Source organism: Alligator sinensis, unplaced genomic scaffold (genome assembly GCF_000455745.1).
Source record: "Alligator sinensis unplaced genomic scaffold, ASM45574v1 scaffold560_1, whole genome shotgun sequence".
Lineage (NCBI taxonomy): Eukaryota > Metazoa > Chordata > Crocodylia > Alligatoridae > Alligator > Alligator sinensis.
Window position 1 is genome coordinate 3,271,467 of NW_005841837.1, and position 22,487 is coordinate 3,293,953.

At 44.3% G+C, this 22,487-nt stretch overlaps 1 long non-coding RNA gene across 2 annotated transcripts in view; it reads left to right on the plus strand.

The window, feature by feature from the left end:
- The window catches only part of LOC112550153, a 107,117-nt gene that overhangs the window by 19,770 nt on the left and 64,860 nt on the right, over positions 1-22,487 (plus strand). For both annotated transcript variants that reach the window (XR_003093822.1, XR_003093821.1), the window contains exons 2-3: positions 2,305-2,468; positions 6,768-6,903. This is a non-coding gene — a long non-coding RNA (uncharacterized LOC112550153). The remainder of the gene's footprint in view (positions 1-2,304; positions 2,469-6,767; positions 6,904-22,487) is intronic.

Genomic DNA, 22,487 nt, shown 5'->3' on the forward strand with positions numbered 1-22,487 from the left:
TTCCTGCCAGGGCAGGGGGACCAGACTCGATGATCTATTGAGGTCCCTTCCGACCCTAACCTCTATGAATCTGATTGCTTGGTTCAGTTGATGGTGGCATTATCCAGGTACATAAGGAGCTGGAGGGGAAAATGAGGTTGTGAAATCATATTAGTCGATTTTTCTCCCTGTGATAAAAACTAAATTAAAAATACATGTTAAATGGTTCAATTAATTAGAATGTAATGGTGTATTTTGTTCCCATGCTCTAATTTGTGCTAAGTTGAAAGTAGTTGCTTTCTTCCATCCTCCGCCTCCTTATAAATAAATCATATGCTTTCTGGATAAACTCATCCAATTATATCTTAATTGTTTCTAGGAGGGAACTCCACTGCTGTATTAATTGTCATACATGCATTCATTCACACAAGACCAGATTCCCATTGGTGATATTTTAATTATTACTACAGTGCAAACGTTGCATTCAATTGCTTATTAACTCTACAGGCTGTTGCAACCTTTTATCAGCTAATAGATGTCAAAAGGGGTATTTTCTAGTAGGATTAGGATGATCTCTTTACTTATCCCTTTTATGAGTACTTCTGTGGAGCCTAGATGAAAACTAGAGGCCTCAGTTTTCATCTGAGCATGGCTGTGGATTGGACACTGGGCATACAGTAAGACATAGCTTCTGCCACAAATGTTTATATTTATATAGCCAAGGTAGATAGAGGGCAGTGGGAAAGGAAGGATTGTTACCCCCATTCCACATGGGAGAAGCTGAAGCACAGGAGGCCAGAGACCCCTAGAGATTCAGAGAGCAACTTGTGGGATTTATACTTGGGCCTAAACAGGCTGGGCATGTAATGCTCATTGACTTTCAGCGTGATGTGTACTTTTAAATCACTTAGACACTTTGGAAAATCCTACTCTTTGTACTAGATTACATACTAATAAAATGGATAGTGTAATATCTGGGAGGAGTTTAGGACTGCATACAACCAGGTACTGTGTGCTAAGGTCTACAGTGCCTTGTCTACACTAGAGATACAGAATGTCAGAGTCATGTTACTGAACAATTTTTCGGTTTGCTGGCCAAAATGAAAAGCTGAGGAGGGAAAAAAATCAGTTAGGTTCCAAGCAAAATGAAAAGGTTACATTTTTTCCAACAAAACAAAAATGTCAAAGGATTTCATTTTTGGTTGCATAAAACGTTGTGTTTAACCTGGAACAAAACATTTGGTATCTGTTTGAGGCTTACCTTTCTTTTTTAAAATTTACATTTAAGTCGTTTTGGTAACTAAAAGTCACTTGAAAAGGAAAAAAATATCTCTTTTAGACCAGTATATTTGCTCAGCTGTAGCTAGAATCTGTTGCATTCAACAATTTTAGTTGTCAAAGGCAAATAGAAGCATGTGGTCATTACTTTATTCTACTTTAGACAAACTTCACCTGTACTATGAAGGCAGCAGTATTGCAAGCATCCTCAGCAAGTTTTTTTCCCCCAACCATTCTGCAAAAGACTCCTCTCTAGGAGTGACAGACAGTGTTACTACCTGTGTCTCCAGCCCCATTCAGTCCTTGGTTCCTCTGGTGAGACTGGTGCCAACAATAGTGATGACTATGGCCGTGTTATCTAATGGCACACCAGGGACATCTCAAAATGTGCATGGTTTTTGTGCTGAAACCTTTTTCTAACCAACCAGAGACAGGCCTCTCACTATGTAACTCTACTGCCGTCAGCTGCAGCATTCCTGATTTACACCAATGTAAATGTGATCAGAATTAGGTTTTCTAACATTATACTCTAACGGTATATTTTATAGGCATTCTGCTTCTGGAAAAAGTGTGTAGACAGGTGTAAGAAAGTACTTGTCCTCATGCCCATTAAACTAGGCTGACACATTGCTGAAATATTTAGTAGGAATAGGCAGGATGGGCTTCTGAGTAAGACCTCATCCTGGATACCAGCTCCCTGTTCTGACTTCTTCTGTGCCTCTGTGCAAGACAATATCTCTCAGCTTAAATTCTGCTTCTGTAAAACACTCATCTGTCTGTTTAGACCATAAGCTCTTGCAGGCAAGGACTGTGTTTCACTGTGGGTTTCTGTACAGTGCCTAGCACAATGGCGTCCTGTTCATAGTTGGAGCAGCTTACCTACTGATTAATCAATGACGATGCAGTTAGAAATAAAGACACACAACAATTTTCACACTGTAGCAGTTCTGTGGCAAGCACGGCCATGCATGTAATATGGCTCCCTTGAGGCCAAAGAGTGAACTTTATCTTGAGTTAAGCTTGAATATTCCATTATTTCCCTTTCAGTACTTCGTTCGCAGATAATCAAACATATGAGAGGGAAGGGAGACAAAGCATTGCTTCAAGATCACAGATTTTGAACCTGATGCAAAAGTTGGCGAGAAATGACAAGGAATAAGAAACCAGACTCAAAAAGATTTGGACCGGACAAGTATGAGGCCTCCACAAAGGTATGGCTCTCAGTGCAGATGTAAAACAGAAACAGGGGAGAAGAGACTTGCCCTAAAGGGAACTGTCAGCTAGGATACTGATCAGATGATTTGGAAGATACTGTGGGAAAAGGATTTAAAATCTCCTTAGCCCAGTGGGTCAATGAGATAATATGGGCCTGATCTCCTGCACTGAAACCTCCTCATTGAAGATAGGAGGGGGCAGGGGCTGGCTAAGCCTCCCTTAATTCTCATGCTGCAGTTGATCCAGCCCTGGCATACATTAAAGCAGCAGGGATGATATGGATTATGCCAGCTGACTGTGGTCCGTCAGGGACTGCATGCTAGCTGAAAATGGCCAACGGGCAACTACACTCCTTGCCACCACTGACACAGTCCCTCTCTCCCCTGTCATACACAATTTGCTGAAGCAGGGGGTGTAGTAGTTGGCACATAAGCCAGTTCTGCGGCTGCTGAGAACTCATCACCCCTCCAGGGGAACACTAAGATAGCAGCTACAGCCAGATTCACCTGCTTTGTGCTGTTTGTGAGCAGGGACAAGGGGCCAGAATTAAGTGGAGGGGGCTTAGGGGAGGGGAATGGTGGTGAGGGTGGAGAAAGATTCAAGTCAGCCCTGTGGCAATGAAAGATTGTGATTGTATATAGTGTTTCAACTGACCTATAGTATACAGTACCGGTAAGCACTGGAAAGATACTGCCTGGAAGAGGATGCAGGACAGAATAGCAACTCCCTTAGATAGTATGAGGGAAGTGTAAGGTTCAAGGCTAAGGTGAACCCAACTGGATTCTTTCTTGTATAAAAAAAGGGTGAGGGATCTCTAGCTATTCCTAGTCCCAAAGATAACCCTGACAGTCTAAACTGAGACTGTGCTCTCTGATCCTCTGTGCCTGCAGCCAGATGGATTGAAATAATAGCACCCAGAGAGCTGGAGACTTTCCCTATTTCAGCACTGACTCTTGTGCCAAGAAGATCCAGTTAATGCACTTTATGCAGGGTGGACAGATGTACCAGAGCCATAGTTCTATGCATTTGAAAGGAAGATGCATAGGAATAAGCCTGCAGCTCAGAATATTCAAGCAGCTAACTATCCTACTGAGTCTCTTTTGAGTGACTGTCAAGCTTGCTGCTGTCCTTCTGAAAATTAGGGCAAAGGTGGTATTTATCCTGCAGGCTGCTAAAAACTGCTCAGCTTCTGCAGAGCTGGGTGTTACCTAGGAAGGATTGGCCAGTGACTGGAACATAAGACCTTAGTCACCTTAGCTCAATTTCCTGTTCCACCATGGGCTTCCTATGTGACCCCAGGACAAGTCCTACTGAGCTCTTCTGTACCTCCGTTTCCCATCTGAAATAAAGGGAATCATAGTACTCCTCCATCTCTCAGGGCTTTTGAAAGGATAAATACAAGGAAGACTGTGAGGAGCTTTGGTTCTTAGCCAAGTAAGTATCATAGAAAGATATAATTTGCAGGTCTTCCTTAGCATTTGATCCAGTAGCAGAAAAGAGCATAAAACAATCCATTTTGTAAGCTAATAAAGACTTGTGTGGGCCAGCTTCTTATTTAAAATTAGGCCTCTGTAGCCACTTAGAGTGCAGTTGTAGCTGTGATGGTCCAGGAATTATGCAAAAGGCTAGGATTTTGGGGGGTGATATCTTTTATTGGACCGACTATATAGTTGCTTTTGAATGCAAAGCTTTCTTCAATGCTTTGTATTCAAAAGCTTGTCTAATTTTATACCAACTATACAGTCGGTCCAATAAAAGATATCACCCCTCAAAGTCCTTGCTTCTGTAGCCTGTACTGTAGATTAAAGAAGAATCGGGGCCTATGCGTTAGAATGGTATCTGATGTTTAAATATCAACAGAACCAATCAAAAAGGGAAAGAAACCCTTCACATTTCTGGGGAAACTCAAAGGAAATGGGTACTAACCCTGATCATAACCATATAGGAGAAGTCAATAAGAAGTTTCAGGGGGAGTTTGAGTGACCTAGATTTCTTTTTGGATATGGGTGAGAAGGGAGGTTTGTGGGGTAAGGTGAAGCAAGAAACATCAGGCCGAAAAGTGTAAACATGTTAGGGTGGATGGCCTTTTTCTGTTTCTATGGATGGAGAAATCAAGCATATCAATACAAAGGTCAAAACCAGAGATAAAAACCTTGACATTCAAAGGTTTTGTAACAAAACAGGCAATGGACAGGCTCTAGAAACTCAGCGCAATGCACCCTGCTGGGGATTGATCACCCGCCTGTAGTGTGAGCTTTCAGGAACCTCTGTGAGATTTCCCCAAACAGTCCGAGTTTGCTGACATATCCCTGGGGCTTGTTTCTTATTTATTTTACAGCCTCTTTATACTGCCCTGGCAGTGTAGCATGAGCCTGGAAGACAGCATCAGGTAATGTTCACCCCACAGGTGTTGCAAAATGAAAATGGGGTCAGACTAGAGGCCTCTTACAATAATCAGCCCTTCAGTGAGATTAGTCATGGGAATCACTGCTCAGGAGGGTGAATAAGTCTGACCATACATCAGCTTCTAGCTCAGTGTTTCCCAAAGTTTTGATACCTGGGGCAAACTATTTTTCAGGATTAAACTGGCGGCACATTTCACTCATACCCCAAATGGTGTATGTGTGTATGTATACACACACACACACACACACACACTTTTTCAAAACATAACATTTCATTCCCCAGCCAAAGGAAACCATACCAGTGCTGAGATATACTGTTAAAAAATAACTCCATAACTGTTCTGAATTTTGCAGCACCCTAGGTGAAAATCGCAGATCTAAATTTAGAAAAGATATGGAGAGGGTCTTGACATTAAAATGTTGAGCTCCACTGATCTAGCTGTTGCCACTTATGGGTGACAAGGACAGGACCACCCCCTGCTGTGCCTTTCTCTTTGCACTGTCTTCCCTCTCCTGACCCCTGGTCTCTAACTCAGGTCAAGGGCAGTCCCTGCTGCTGAGGTTACTCCTGCAGGGTCTCACAGGCTGGCAACCACCCCCATAGTCCCTCCTGCATGGGAGGAGTGGAGAGGATGAGCCAGGTGGCAAAGCAGGGCTCCATCTGTGTGTCTCCCCACCCCACTGCTGGGACCAAGGGGTCGGGGGGGAAGGGGCCAGCAGAGGGTTTGCTTGTGGTGTAGGGGAAAGCAGCAGCAGTCCTCAGATGAACACTTACTGGCATCACTGAAGTAGCTGGGGCAGGCATAGGGAATCACTGTTCAGTCAGCCGATGGGAAGCATATGCTTTATATTAGCAATAATTAGGCTAGCACAATGGACACCTTATTCGGTATACATGTCTCTTTTCCTGAGGCTGTTCCTCTCTCCCTCTCAGCTGCTGTCTTCCATCCTCTCCCTGCACTTGTTTTTCATTCTGCCTCCTCTCCCTAATGCACATTTTCCCCCACACCGGATTCCTTTCCGTTGCTTCCTTCTATGTTTTTTCCATAGTCTCCAAAATAGCACCTCATTCAACAGTGGCTGTTAAGCTCAAGTCTAATTGGCATAAGCACCACTTTCAAAAGTGACTTATGTACATGGAGACCTAAGTCTCTCTGAAAAAATCAATGCAATTTAAGAATCTAAGGGTATGAACAGACATCTCATTTGACCTGGACCAATACAGGAGTGAATACAGGAGTGACAACAGTCATTTACACATGTTGCCCTTCCATGCTGCACTGATGCTTCTCTGCCAGAGCAGTGGTCACTGGGTTCAATAAACACAGGCATATGTGAATGAGAAGAACAACACACTTTATTTGTGGTGCTATAGGCAACCCCTCTGCAGATCTTTTGTCTGGCTCTCACTAAAGAACTAGCAGCTCTCTTGCTGAGGAACTATCTCACAAATCCTGACTCCCTCAGGCTTTTTAGGGAGTATCTCTAAATTATAAGTTCTATCATTGCAGCCAGTAGATAGCCAGTGAGACCACACACCCTGACTGGCTTGTCCCTGGAATGAACTGGAGGAACCATACAGGTGTATAGCAGAATGCCCCAAGAAAATGTCAGTACATTTTACCTGGCATATTTCAGAGGGACTTGGAGGAGGACAGTGGATGTGTATGTCTTTATGAAAAAAATCTTTCTTCTGGGACAAATGTGAAGCCTAAATCATTTTTGAAACAGGGATTTAAGTACCTAGGCCACACTGGGCTGAGACGAGAGCCTCAGCTTTGTCATGTATTCTGGTCCCTGAGCTGGCAGTGTATGTCTGGGGGAATGATGCAGCAGAGCTGGTTGGAAATGAAAATTTCTCTTGCCTCTTGACTCTTTTGCTGTCTCCAGCTTTCTGATGTGAGAAAAGGTCACATTCTTCCAGCTTTGAAGAAGCATGGTGAATCCTCTTGTCAGACACCTACATAATACCTTGCAAGTCCACTGGGGCCCAGAGAGTGAAGAAAACCTGCAGGTGAGGTCTCAGGTATGTGGGGTGACACAGAAATGATCTTCCAAGGCACTGTGAATACTTTTTTATATGTTAAAGGTAAGAGTGCTGTGAAGTTCAACTTCAGCAACAGAAACAATTTCAAACCCAGTCATACAGAAATTCAGTGTCAGAAGGCACAAGTAGATTAGACAGCTTTTCCTCTATGTTTGAATATGCCACTAGCACTATTTTTAATTCTAGCATAGACAGCAAGGCTTAACATGGACAACTAATACAGGTAAGAGATTATATCTCTGACATCCTTTATGAATGGAAGAGCTAGTATATGATGATCTAGTTTTTCTGTTTCCTGTCATCACTTTTTAAAGCTACCTACAGCATTTTTCCTAACCATGTAAGTTATTTATAAATGATGGGATATTTCTATTATTGCCACTAGAGGTCTGTTCACTACTACAAATATGAGCCACACAAGGCATGCTTTCTCTGTTTCTTGCACTCTCTCTCTCTCTCTTCCTCTAGTTAAGTAGTAGTTGCTGCTATTCAACATCTGTGTTACAGTAATACCCACAAACTCCAGGATCAGGGCCACCTGTATGTCAGTAGACAGTAATGTTTAGAGCGTGCCGAGGTGATCCTTTTGCTTTTGAGGGCATGTATAATTTAGCTTTACTAATACAATTAGCTGTGTTAATGCTAACATCATCATTTTGCTTTAGGAATGGTCAATTGCTTTTCCTTGGGCAAGTAGTAGCTATTTGCTGAATCAAAACCTATAGTGGCTTTGGACTAGGTCTTTGCCATGCTAGATTTGTGAATATAATATGTGCATTTAGTAGCAAAGAAAAGGCAATTTTTTCTGTTCTTACTAAGAGCTACCTTTGGTGGACATGCTCAGTCACCATGGACATCAGTGGTATTGGCATGATCTCAACCAAGGGCAGAATCTGACCTTTGGTTTCACATTCTCAACACTTTCTTTTATTTTAAGGCCAATGCCAGAGTCTGTGCAAATGCTACATTTGCCTAGTTTTCTTTCCTCCTTAGCTATATTCTCAGGTTTAATTATTATGTCCCATGGTTTCTATTAGGTTGATCTGGTATGTTTCTCACTGTTGGTGTTAAACTCATGCTGGTTTTCTCTTTAATTATCTAAAACATGCCTCTGTTTAGCTTCAGTGAGGAGGAACAATACTGTTTCATAAAGGTGGAATTTGCAAAAGCACTCAGCATTGGCTTAATTCTGCTCCCATTATAAGCCATAATAAAATCCCCACTGACTTCAGTATAAGCAAATGTAGGTCAACACTGATGCTATTTGCAAATCCCGTCCTCCTTCCTTCAGGTTTTCTTCTCATTAGATCACCATTACATGGTGCTTGAGCTATCATTCCACTACCCAAAAGTAAGTATCAAAGCTGCCCTTTGTCTGCTTTTTTCATTTACTGTGTGACCCCATAGCTGTAGTTAATTTAGGATCAGAAAACACCCTCACCTCAGGATGGGGCTCAGTGGCAGAGTTGTCTTCTGGAGTTTCTTCCCTCTTGTTCCTTTGGGGAAAGGGTAAGAGGATGGAGAGAAGCAGGGTTTGCTGACTGCAGAACAAGGGTATGTCAATACTGTAGTAGCAGAAAGCTATAAGACTAATCCCTACCCATCTGCTCCCAGTCCTAAAAATGGGGTCATGAGGACACCTTGAAGGGTGCCCCTGGCACTGCATTCAAGAATTGGGTTTCTCATGAGCTCAACTGTGGCAGCTTGGGGTGGATCAACAATGCAACATTGCTATTAAAATAAAACCTATGGCGCACTGGGATATACTAACAGGAGTCCAGAGGGACTCTTGTTAGTATATCCCAGTGTGCTATAGGTTTTTTGTTCCCAGTGTGTCATTCAGGGGCCCAGAGAAGGACCACAAGAATGATTAAGGGCCTGGAGTACAAACCTTATGAGGAAAGACTAAAGGATCTGGGACTATTCAGTCTGGGGAGGAGAAGACTGGGGAGAGGGGATGGACTTGGTGGCCATCTGTAAGTATGTAAGGGGTGAATATCAGGAACTGGGAGAAAAACTATTCACTAGAGTGCCCTAGGGGAGGACAAAGAGCAGTGGCCGCAAACTGTTAGAGGATGGTTTTGGGTTGGATGTAAGGAACAACTTTATGTTAAGGGTGACCAGAATGTGGAATAGACTTCCCAAGGAGGTGGCGCAGTCTCCAACCTTGGAAGTCTTCAAAAGGAGACGAGATATACAACTTGCTGGGTTCATTTGATCTCAGCAGTATTCCTGACCAGAGCAGGGGGGTTGGACTCGATGATCTTTTGAGGTCCCTTCCAGCCCTTGATTTCTATGATTCTATAAGTTTAATTGCTTATTGTGGAAAGTTGTTTTTTCCATTCTGGTCAGTGTGGATAAGGCCTTCTGCAGTTTTGGGTCCAGTTTTGGGTACCATGCTTCAACAGCAATGCGGAAGAAATAGAAAGAGTCTAGAGGGGAGAGTAGCATAAATGATTAGAGGTCTAGAAGTAAAGTTTGAAAGAACTGTGATTATCTACCCTAGAGAAAAGAAGACTGAGGAGGCATTTGATAGTAGTCTTTAGATATTTTGGAAGAATGTTTTAATCCATCTTTCTCTGTTCATTGGGGATAGGATAAGAAATAATGGGCTTAAATTGCAGAAAGGTGATTGAGGTTAGATGATAATTAGCATGCTCCTGCAGCCTGTGCATCTTATGTATCAGTGTCCCCGAGCTTCAAAATGGTGTTGGGGCACTTTAATTAAAGCTCGTTTGATGCTGATACATGAGACACTGCGGGCACTTTAATTAGAGTGGTTCTCAGAGCTGTTCTACGTAAAGTGCTCCCCCGCCCCCAGCACGTGTAAAAACACCCTATAAGACTAGTTATATCGTGGAACAGATTATATAAAAAGGCTGTGGAATCTCCAGCACTGGAAATACTTAAGTGTAGGTTAGACAAACATCTATTTCAGATGGTTTAGATAGGGATGATCAGGGTTCAGGGGTAGGTGATGTGGGCAACCATCCAGGGCACCACGGTCAGGGGGCACCACATGCACACACACATGTGAACAGCCTATGCTTACAACAGCACTTTCCCCTGCCCTGCCTTGCTCTGGTCAATCCCTGCCCCAGGCAGGAGGAGCGGTGCCCAGCCCAGCCCGCCCCTGCTTCCAGTTGCTGTTCAGGTGGAGCTGGGCTGGACAGTGCAGGTGGCAGAAGTGGTGCCTACTCCCTGCTTGACTGCTTGGCACTCCTACCTACCTGCCTCTACTTGTAGGAGCGCCGCTGACTTGGGGATGGGGATTCAGGGGGGGGCACCAAAGGGAGGGTGCTGGGCGGTGCAGTGCCAAAATACAAATTCACTCAGAGCACCATTTTCCCTAAGGCTGGCTCTGGGGATGATCCTGCCTTGTGCAGGGTGTTGGAAATAGATGGACCACTTGAGGTCTTTTCCAGCCCTGCATTTTAATAATTCTATATCCTTTCCCATATTAATTGTTTCCAGGTGATATGCCAGTCACATCAAAATAGCTGCAAAGACTCGGCAGCAACCTAACACTTGTAATCTTCTGGGTGCTTTGCAAATGTACAGTGTTGACATCTTAGGGGGTCATGAGATTTTTAGTCTTTGTCTTGAAAACTTACAATTGCACGAGGCTCTCAGTTTACACTTGAGAAATCTTGTGACAATTTAAGCGGATCTCTTAGTTTTTGAGAGTCTTGACTTTTGAGCACTTACGACAATGACACTGAATTCACTAGCTCCTGTGTGTAATATATGTGGCATGTTACATTCCAGATCTGGAAAAGATGCTTCTGGGGACTCAAGAGTAGCCTAGCAGCCTCATCATTTTTCTTACACTCCCTGTCCTGTTGTTCTCACTCTCTCTTTTTTATTGTGGGTTGAAAAACCTTGGGAAAATCTGCTTGGCACGTGAGTTCACTTTTATAAAAGCAGCTTGCAAGTGTATGCATGGAGGCGAGTTAACCCTTTGAGGACTGTGGTGATATGTATATAAACTCCCATATTCATCTCCTAAACATTCACTTGGATGGCAGTCTGGAAAATGTCAGTTTGAAAGGATTCACTTGAGATCTATGGGGAACTTTAAAAACAAAATCACAGGCTCCCTTTCTCCCTTGTAATATCATGATGAATAGTGATGAAGCAAGGCAGGAGGACAACAGCTGTGCATTCTGATTCACCTGTGCTGAAAAAATTATGGGATCTGAAATGGGAGAATTTGATCAACCTGCACAAAGAAGTCCCATTTGTCACAAACGTACAGTGCAGCGCCTGCATTTGGAGTGTCACTTCTTCCCCTGTGCAGCTTCATTGGCACTAAAATGCTGGGAGCAGTTGGAACATTTCTGGCAATTTGTCAGCCCCGAGGTATGAACTGAGGCTGAATGGGCAAACAGCAGCGGCTTTAGAGCTGAAAGGAGTGTGCTCACCCGAGTCTGAATCTTTTATTTAGCAGCCTTCTGTAGTTCTGTGGAGCAGCCTGTATTCTGTGGCCCTATCTCTAGTGTAGCTACATGAGAATTTGGTCCATTTTTTTGTTTTAAAAAGTTTGATGCATTTTTTATCTTCTTTCACTGTACTTGGAAAATAGACTAAGCTCCTGCCCTTAATGCTCTTGTGCCTGCCAAGTTACTCTCATTTATTGAAAGGATGCTTCAAAATATCTTGGTTTAGATCCCTCATCTTCACTGGAGCTAGGCTGAATAGTGATCTAGCCCCTTCCTTCTCAGTAAATAGAGAAGTGATAGGCCTTTTTGATTGAAGCCCGACTCTTCACTTAATTGTAGAACAGGATTAGAGCAGAACTTTTGCTGAGATTCTGGGATGTTTATGTGACCCGCTGGTTAATATAGATTGTCTGTGTCTCTATTTGTGTCTGAGGCACAGCGATTGTGATTCTTCCACTGCCCCTAGCTACAGAGTCTGGTCCTCTTGCTTTTATAGATACTCAAGCATTAAACTCTGGAAATCCCTAGTTCTGTGATGGCAGAAGCCACACAATTTGGACTTTTGCCTGAAAGAACCAGGACCCAAAGTATTACCATATCGCCAAAGAAGCTGTCTGGCAGTTTATATCTCACTTAAAAGATGGGCCGTGCTACCTCTTAGGAAGTATTTACCCCTGCTAAAGGCAGTGAGCTTCTGTGCTGCTGCCTTCCCTTGACAGTCCACCAGGGCAGAGCAGGTTTAATTTGTGGGGGGCTTGTCATAACATCTGCAGCCTGCTGCAGGTCTCTTCACTGGCTGGGGGTGGGGCCCCCCCCCCCCCCCTGCCACTCTTTGCACCACTGTAGGACCTTGTGGGTAGGTCTGCTGTGCTCAGAATCCCTGCCTTTCTACCTAGACCTGAGCTAGCCTCCTGAGTGGCTTGTACCTTAATAGACATCCTAAAGTAATATGTAATTCAGTACCCTGGGTGAAACAACTAATGCACAAGGCTAGATTCTGTACCAATATAAAGTGGCATAGCCCTACTGAAGTCTGTTGTAATCTGTGGTTGTATAAATGATGATCCATTCATTGTGAATAGAGCAATTCCAAAACCCAAATGTGATGGTCACATAGTGGTTGACCAAGTGGCTCACAGCAGAAGTGAGTCATGGGAACATATCTACATCAGGATCTGGGGGAATGCCTGTTCACTAAAGTGTCCCAAGGAATGACAAGGTCAAGCAGTTACAAACTCATGGAAGCCTGTTTTTGGCTGAACATAAGGAAAAACTTTTTTACTGTCTGAGCCCCTAAGGCCTGGAATAGACTGCCTCCAGAGGTGGTGCAAGCACCTACTCCTGGACTTTTTAAAGAAACATTTGGATGCCTATCTTGCTGGGATCCTTTGACTCTAGATGACTTCCTGCCCCTGGGGCAGGGGCCTGGACTCGATGATCTTCCAAGGTCCCATTTCAGCCCTAATGTCTATGAAATCATCAGCAAGACATATTGCTAGGATTAGCCAGGCAGAGCTGGCCTTAGGGAAAATGCTGTCTTGGCGAACTTGTATTTTGGTGCTCCCCACTCCCACGTCAGTGGCGCTGCTGCAGGCAGAGGCAGATGCAAGTGGGCAGGGATGTGGGATGCAGTCCAGCAGGGAGGCAGAGTGGCATGGTGCACAGGCTGGTAGATAGGAAAGCACTGCTGCTGCTGTGCAGGAGCAAGGTAGGTGGCCTGGAGTAGGTGCCCCACTGCCTGCATGTGCCTGGCTCCTCCTGAGCAGCGGCTGGAGGCAGGGGTAGACTGCACAGGGGCTCCTCTTGCTTGGGGCAGGGATCAGAAAGGGCAGGGGGAGAGTGCTGCTGTGAGCACAAGCTGCTCAGACGTGTATGCATGTGTGGTGCCCCCCACTGACCACTGTGCCCTGGGTGGTCGCCCATGTTGCCTACCTGCAAAGCTGGCCCTATAGCCAGGCACACTTAAGTGTACGGGCTCTTATTTGTGTTAGTGACATATACAAACACTATGTAGGTACTGGTCTCAGCTAGCATACAAGTATCACACTCTAGTGTCTATAGAGGGGGGCCACTGCATGGGATGGATCTGGATGTAATAGTTGGTGAAGTCAGTACAGACATCCAGTAAGAGATGTTTATGAGTGTTTAGGATCTTAATCTAACTTTTGCATCAGTTCATATCTCAGTTATCTGGGGAACTCCTGGACTGAGTTGGTGCATGTGGTATTCGGGTCTCACATTACACACATAGTACATGGGGGAAGTGTGATTTATTACAACTCAACATTTTAAGGTCACTCCTGTTCCTGGGATCTGCTCATTTTCCTTCTTCAAGCTAGAAATGCTTATTTTATGTTGTGCTGTAGGACACCGCTTTGCTCAGCAATTGCTCAAATACAAAAAAGCTCAATCTGGGCCCTGAAAGTTTAGAAATGGCTGTTTTTCTAACAAATTTGGTCCGCTTCTCTTCTTGCTTCCTTTCAATTTATGCCAGCATAAGTCTGCTGATGGCAAAACTGGTCTGAGTGAGAGGACAGCCAGTTCCTCTGTGTGTGGGAGAAGTTAGTCGTTTTGTGGCATTTGCCTGGGGTCTTTTGAGTTACACCAACCTTGAGAGACATACCAGCTCTTATATGCTGGTCCACTGACTTGCATCCTTACACAGTTAGTGTAGCTCTATGTAGCTCTTATTTCTCATATTAGGCTGCGCCCTTTTACCCTAGCCATTATACCAAACTCTCCACATAAGCCAGCTCTGACTTGAAGGTTGATGCTATGACATTAAAATATATTATTTGTCTTAAAGTAATGGCCAGAGCTCCCTAGTTGAGTCAGGACTCTGGTGTTGTAGGAGCGGTCCATGTATGGGACAACACCATTCCTGAATTTGCTACTAACTTTTTTTGAAGTCTGTCTACCACTGAGATATGCATAGCTCATTTCTTCTTTTGCTGAATGCTAATGACAACGTGCAGTGATTAGTTATGTTTTTAAACCACTGACATTTCTACCCTGAAAAATCAGGAAAGGTTAACTCTGCAGCAGCAATTATCCCCCAAGTATGCCAAAAAAATAAAATGTGATTACACCATTTGTGAAAATGCAAAAATGAGAGATGCTCAAGGCTGCTCTGATTATGGCTGATATTATTTTGCTAATAGGCTACTGCATTAATCAGGACTGTTGCCATGACTAGAATGATAGTAAAACAACAGAGAAGGAAAACCTTATATACAAAGCGCTTAGAAGGGGATCAGGTAGGTTTTGTCACTAGAGTAGTAGAACAGGTTGAATCCTTCCTCCTCTGAAGTACTTTCTATTTTAATCTCCATCAAACCAACTGTAGACCCTGCCCTCTGGCCCCATTTTTCAATGATCCTGTTCTGTTTGCATTTTAAAAATATTTTGCCCATTTTATTGCATTTTCTGGATTCTCATTTTTTTAAAACATGGATGGAAAAGTAATTAGTCATACAGTACTTGAAAGAGGGGAAAAGCGACAGTGGCCACATCTACACAAGAAACTGACTGTGCAGTAGCCCAAAATTACTGCACAGTAGCATCATGTGGCAGAAACCGCGATGCGATGCTACTGCGCAGTAGTCTTGGGCTACTGCGCAGTCAGCATCCCAAAAAGCCATTTGTCGGCACTACTGCATAGTAACACAGGTTACTGCAGTCATTTAGTACTTGTTTATACAAGTACTAAATGACTGCACAGTAACGACTGTGCAGTCAGTGCCTCGTGTAGACACAGCCAATATTACGTTGCACTGAGCTTTATTGTATACATAAGGTAGTCTCTATACTGAAGTCCATCGTTCTTGTTCAGGCAAATAGTTCACAAAGTCCAATGGAAGGTATCCCTGAGCAAGGACTTCAAGACCACGTTTGCCACAAAGTATTGAGAATAGTGGAGCACCATGTTTTCTCCTCTCACGAGGTGTCCATATTGGTTCATCTTACTTCAGATACATCTGTGGCTGTCCTTCAGGTACCAATTCATAGAGGATATACTGGAGAGTAGGTGTCTACTTCCAGACAGGACAGGGGCCTAAATTTGCTGTATTTTTTCCATTCCCCTAAAGCTTTTTTGCTATATTTTTTGAACTTTTGAATTGTGCTCCTATGACTGAACAGGACCTGGGCAGCAAGGAAAAGCTAGAGGTAAACTTATTATTTAATGTCATCTTTATTATAATTGCCCATTGGGACACCAGACAGAAACAGGTGTCCATTGTGCTAAATCAGTGGTTCTCAACCAAGGTGCCACAAGATCCCTTTAAGGGTGCCACAGGCTGCTATGCTTTAGCACTGTTAGGTGTGCAAACACCTACACATGATTCACAAAATAAACCAGAGATTTCAAATAGGAATCTAGCGTGTCAAAAACATTGTGACTTGTTGTGGTTTCTCTCAGTTCTTTGCAAAAAAGAATCGCTCTGTTATATTTTCACAGTCAAAAATAGTGAAAATTAAGCTGGCATTTTCTGGGGTGTGTACTGAGTCTAACAAGGTTGAGAATCACTGTGCTAGATGATGTTCACACATAGCTAGATGTTGTCCCTGCATTTAAAGTAATTGGAAAAGATGGAGCAAGGCAAAGGGACCTGACTGAAGTCATGTAAAGCCTGTGGCAGGGACAAGAAAAAAAATCTCAGGAGGCAGATCCTTAGCTGGTGTAGTGTCACCTCACCAGGAAGATGGGCACTGTGTGTGTGTGTGTGTGTGTGTGTGTGTGTGTGTGTGTAAGTACTTAGAGTGAAAACCTGACCCTAGAGAAGTCAGTGGGAGTTTTGCCATTGACTTCAGTGGGGCTAAGATTCCAGCTTGGATCTGATTCCTATTTATGACGGGGTATTTCTGTATTACCAGAGAGGTATAAAGGTTGTTTTGTGTACATGAGAGGTAGACCCATTTTACATGGGCCAATATGGCTAGGGACAGACAGTACACACAAACCAGCTTAAACCTGTAAAAGAACAGACATTCAGCGCACATAAACCAGTCTCAAAATGGCCGAAACCAGTTTGAGATAAACTTAGTTGAATGTACTATCAAACTTAATTGATTTGGCTCAAACCAGTTTATGCAATGTCTGTCCCAGACCCCTTCCTGGTTTAACTTAAACCAGACTTCCCCAGCATCCCGGCATGCTCTCTGGGCTGGGCTCTCTGCTCCAGCGCAGGGCTGGTCTCGCCCCACTGCTCCCCAGCGGGAGCAGGGACAGGCATGGTCGGAGGTCTAGCCAGAGAGGGGTTTAATTCCTGCCTTCCAGTGGCTGGGTGGGGCCAGATACCACTGGCAGGATCCCTGGGGGGGGGGCAGGGAGAGGGGTTATTCCCTCTCTACCCCAGGGCACCACAGCTGGGTCTGCCTGGCCCGACTGCAGCTGCAGCTCGGTCTGTGCTTGGGGCAGCACCTGGTGGAGTAAGCCCCCTCCTGTTGGGAGAAGGCTGGCCCTGAGTGCAGACCTAGTCTGCCCACCACTTGGTCTGCAGCTGTCACTTGGTCTGCACTTGGGCCCAGCCCCCTCCTGGCAGGAGGAGGCTTATTTCGCTGTATGCTGCCCAGAGTGCAGACTGAGTGGCAGCTGCGGCTGGGCTGGGTAGACCTGGCTGCAGTGCCCAGGGGCCAGAGCAGGGAATAACCCTATTCCCTGCCTCCCCTAAGGGCCCTGCCAGTGGTGCCTGACTCTGCCTCCACCTGGTCGCTGGATTGGCAAGGCAGGAGTGACTGTCCCCGACATGGTTTCCCCAAGTGTGAGCCTCCTGCCAGTGGGGAGCTGCAGTGTGGGGCTGGCAGAGCTGCTGCAGAGTATGGCGGTGCTGCGGGGGGCTTGGAGGGCTCTGGCCCTCTCCGGACCCCAGTGCTGCTGTGCGCAACCCACGGCAGTGCTGCCCACCCCGCAGCGCAGCGCCTGCTGAGATGGGGCTCACACTCCCTGACATTATGACAGTGGCTGCTCCCCGCATCAAAGGCTCTACCCTCCCACTAGTGTTGGGGCGGAGGCACAGCCAGACACTGGCCAGCAGGGCCCCTTTGCGGGGAGGGAGGGAAGGACAGCGATGGGGGTTATTCCCCTCCCTCCGGCATTTGGCAGAGGGGACAGTAGGTGGCTTATTCCACAACAAGGGGCGAGTGCGGTGGCTACAGGAGGCAGATCCACTGCCAGTGGGGGTAGAGGGGAGACTAACCCTCCTCCCTGCCCGCCTCTGCCCCAGGGGCTATTGTGCCTGGGGGCTGCAGCAGGAGGGGGAGCACCCAACAGACTGGGCTTGGGTCCCTGCCAGTGGCACAGGGAGAAGGGAATTGAACCCCTCTCTGGCCAGTTCAGACCAGCACACTTCCCTGCAGCTGAGGGCACACTCTAGCACCCCCCAGCGCCTGGCTTGAGCAACTGCAGGTATGTCCTCGCAGATCCTCAGTCCAGAGAGAATGTTTGCCCTGTTACAAACCAGTTCAACCTAGGCAGATTAGATTAACCTGCAAAGGTTGAATCAGTTCAAGATCTGGCTTTTTGAATGTCTGTCCCTAGCCTATAAGTACATCAGTTTATACTCAATGAGTATCTAGCTCCTGATAATATGCATATGTGTACTACTCAGAAAATTACCAGTTCTTACATTGTTAAAGCTTGCCTGGTAGCAATGATGTCTTTCTTAGAGCACCCACTTCTGGAATCATATGATTACCTGAAAAAATTGAGGAATAAACAACAATATAAATGTTAGTATTTAATTTTGTTATTTTCAAACAAATCTTGTGATTTATCAAGGGCTTGGATTGGGTTCCATTAACAGCTGGGGGTGGCAATGCAGCACTATACATGTCAAAATTTAGAAGAATGAATTTTGGTTTCTGATTTCAGTGGGAGTGAGAACCCAGAACAATACTATTCTTTAACCTATGGGGCTTCTTCAAAGCTTGTCTGCTCCTCCTCACCCAATCAGAGATATACTCTTGCATTAAAATGCAGATCTCATATTGTCCATTATAAGCAATTAGAAACAAAAAATCTGCATTTTAATACAGACCACTTGGCTATTAAGGGCATTACCCTGATCCACTAAGGGGAAAGAGAAGTTTCTTCTCATTCATATTTCAGTAAGGCTCACTAGGATGAAGTATTAAAAGGTCCAGATCAGTTATTCTAAACCAGAGTGCAGCAGCACTGTTTTTACACCAAAATTCAACAGTAACTTATTTAGACCTGATCCTGGAGATGTTTATTATTTGCAGGACTGGGTGCCATTATCAACTGCATGTGAGCACCCTGTGAATTGTTCTGAGACATTATTTCAATCTCTAACTTGGAGGCTTTCTTATTTCTTGAGGAAAAGCTATCATCTTCTTGAGATTGTGAAAGAGCTTGAGTGACTATATCCAAAGAAGAAACTTAAACTCTCAGTCTTTTTTCTTTTTTATGGTCTCTATCAATATTCTGTTCACATTTTCTTCTGACAGTTTACTGCCTTTTGTAATTGGTTTTGGATAACACATGAAATAAGGGAAAAAAGAGACAGTGGGAGTATGAGCAATATAATAGAGTGGGACTAGGAATATCTTGGAGGCAGATCTTCAGTGAGTAGAAAGTGTCATAGTGCAACACTAAATTTTGGGTTCTTTTGTCATCTGAGTTCAAATTTTCAACAAGGAGAGCTAAAGCTTACATTTTTTTAAAAAGAAAGCTGAGAATCTCACATAATCTCATGACTCCATGAGCTGAGGCTTTAAGAAGAACAAACCTTGAGAGTCCCACCCTCACAATCCCTGGTTTAGGAGCTCAGTGACTGGAGAAAGCATGCATACATATTTTTTTAAAAAAGAAGATCATCAGCCAGCATGAAATAGCATAGCTCTGCTACTATAAATTAAACTGGGCCTAGCTCTCATTTTCATAAAGCTCTCCTTCCTACCATGCTGGCAATGGGAAGGAGCCGTAATGTAAATACATTTGGGGCCAAGCTGAAATTTTAGCTGCTCTGAAGTCAATGACAAGGTTCTCCTTAACTTCACAAATATTAGGATTTCCCCCTCATTGTGCATCCACATGCATGCATGCTATCTACAGGACTTGCACGCACAATGAAACAAAGGGCAACGTTGCTTGGAAATCAGCTATCGCCTTGTGAGCTTCCCAAATACAAGGGCTCATATCTGAGAACGTTCTTTGGAAAAGAATGGAACAATTGCCAGGCCTGTGGGCTCCATACCCACCTCTCTCTCATAAAATCAGACCAAAGAAGCAAAACGTTGATTCCCCTTCCCTCCCCCAGTGCAGCTATTGTGATGGATTACTCTCTTGGCCTCTCTGTTACAGGTTTGGGTTTTTTAATCTCTGCTTAGACAGCTTTCTTTGTTCTGATATTAAGGATGGAATGTGTCAGCTCTTTGCCTCAAAAGTAGAAGAGGGTTTTAACTCTGATCCTGCCGGCTCCTGCAAAACCACCCTTTGAATTGTTTGGGCCTCACTCAAAGGCTCTCTCAGGAGGTGGTTGCTGCCACCTACAGATCAGACTGGGAATCCACCGGTTCTATCCTTTTCAGCAAAACCACTGGATAACTTCTGTTCTAACTGATATTGGGCAGTGTAGACATAGAAATGTTCTGAGCTGCACAGTACTTACACTGACAGTCCTCTCTGTTTTCCAGCACACAAAGTTGCACTGCATGCCTGATTCCGGTTATAACAGCAGAAGAGTTCACAAGGCAGGGGGGGATGGTTTACCAAAGTGCTCCTCTCCTGTCTTCTCTTCTGAGCACTGGTTTAATCCTACATTCAGTTCTCTCCAACCTTCTGCTTTGTAAATGATCATTAGCTTGAAACGTGTTAAGGCTCCTCATGGCAATCACACATAGTAGTGTGTATTCTATGCCATATATGATGCATACTGTCCTTAACATGCATTCAATTTAGAAGGACTATTAATTCTTTCTGTTGCAATTCTTTCAATTCCTGACCAGAGATCACTTAACTGAATATTTTACACTAGATGCTATCAACATGTGAAAAAAAAAAAAAGGCAACCATCCCCTTAATTCTAGCGCTGTTGCATAAACTTGGCTGGGAAATTATTTTTCCTATGAAGAATGTTGACTGCAATGAAAAATATTTAGATTTTCAATAAGAATTTCTCCCCCCACCACGCAACATTAAAAAATGTCGGGGCTTTCTTAGTTTTAAAAAAAAAAACCGAAACAGAGCAAAGGAAGCCCCCAGATATCCCATTTTTTAAGGAACTGCAAGCAGGATAGTGTTGTTTTTTTAAACTTTTAGCCATTTAACATGTTTTTAGTTTAAAAATTGAAGTTGTGGATTGTCAAAATGCAATTTAAATGAGTTCTTCAACAAAACCATGTTACTTCAAAACTATTTTTTTCATTAAAAATTAATTTTCAATGCAGTCCAATTAATTTTTTTAACAAAAAACAAAAACAAAAACTCATCACAAAAATGCTGACTCCCTCCAGTGCTGCTGTGGAGTGAAGACTCCTTTAGTACTGGACCTGGCTTTGGAGACCTTGGCCTGAGTCTGTGCTCCATCTGTGCTTCCTGCATGGCACTGGGTATTTATCCCATCAGCACCTCAGTTTCCAGCAAAAAAAAAAGGCAAAATAGGACTGAGTAGGGACCTACCTAAATTGCAGTGAAACAAAGGGTTTTTTGTGGCCTGCTTGTTGCATGCAGAGTTGATGTTGTGAACATTTCACTGCAGCCCGGCCCCTCAGCACTAATTGGCAGAGAGGCCTAGGGTGGAGGAGGGATGAAGGGGTGGCCACCATCTTGATTACTGGCTACCCTGCATGCCATCCTGCCCATCAGTGCTGATTGGCAGAGAGGACCCAGTGGGGGGAGGAGGGATGAGGGGGCATCCTCTACCTTGTCTGCTGCCCTCTGTGCCATCCCACCAGCCGGCACCTTTTCCTCCTGGCAGTGAGGACTGTTGGCTCCCACTGGGCAGCCAGCTTTTTATTTTTATTAAGTTTTCTTTTTTTATTGATTTTTGTGAATTTTGCAGACAATCCTGAATTTTGTGGTTTCTGTGAAATCTGCAAAACAACAAATTAAGTAGATCCTTACTAATGAATTTAGAGCCATGGCAAGGGCTCAGCCAGCCCCAATCGAGCAATCTGGCCAATCAGTCCCTTGAGGCTACAGAAAACAGGCCCCACCCATCTTTAAAAGCAGGTTGTCTGGCCAAAGTCGCTGGTGCTGGCTCCTGACCCCTCCACAGGTGATTCCTTGCTTACCTAAAACTCTGGCTTTGACTCCTGGCTCTTGACTTTTGGCCTGGCTTTAACCTCCTTCGTAGCCTCCTGACTTACCCTGACTTCCGGTCTTGACTCCTGGCTCCATGATTCCTGGAGTACCATGATTTTAGGCTTCAGCTCCTGGCTCACCATAAACCCATTTACTGGATGTTGCCCTGTTAATTAGATGACCTTCACCCATGCCCTGGTCCCTCACAATAGGTATAATAATACACTGCAGAGCTGTTGTGTGGAAAAAAATGACATAAAGACTGCGAGGGCCTGGTACCATTGTAATATAAGGCATACAAGTACCATTTATTTTAGGTACCTAGGCTAAGTACAGACAGGTAAAAAGCCCAAGACTAAATTGCTTCAATTTTCACAGGTTGGTCTAAATTATGTAGATTGAACCTATAAGCAAGTGAACAGACATTCACATTTGATTCTGGAAATACAGCCACATGCCTGTAGTGGCCCAGGCCAAAAGCCAGGGGAGTGCTAGGGTATGTCTCCCTGGTTGGTTGGAACAGATGTCTTAGGCCAAAGATAGCACATCTACCATGGAGAGGGGGGAGAGGTTGCAAGGGAGGTTCAAAGCATCCTGGGATTCTGGGGGATTGTGAGTTAACTTGAATCTGGAGGAGATCTGGGACAAAAGTTCAATAAACTGATTTAACCTAAATCAGTTAAGTTTGATACAACATCCATCCAGGTTCATCTTAAACCAGTTTTGGTAATTTTGAAAGTGGTTTATGTGCATTGAACTTCTGTTGTGTTACAGATTTGAACCAGTTTCCAATAACTTATACTGGTTTATGTGTAACTTCTGTCCCTAGCCTTAAACACATTCCACCCATTCATTCC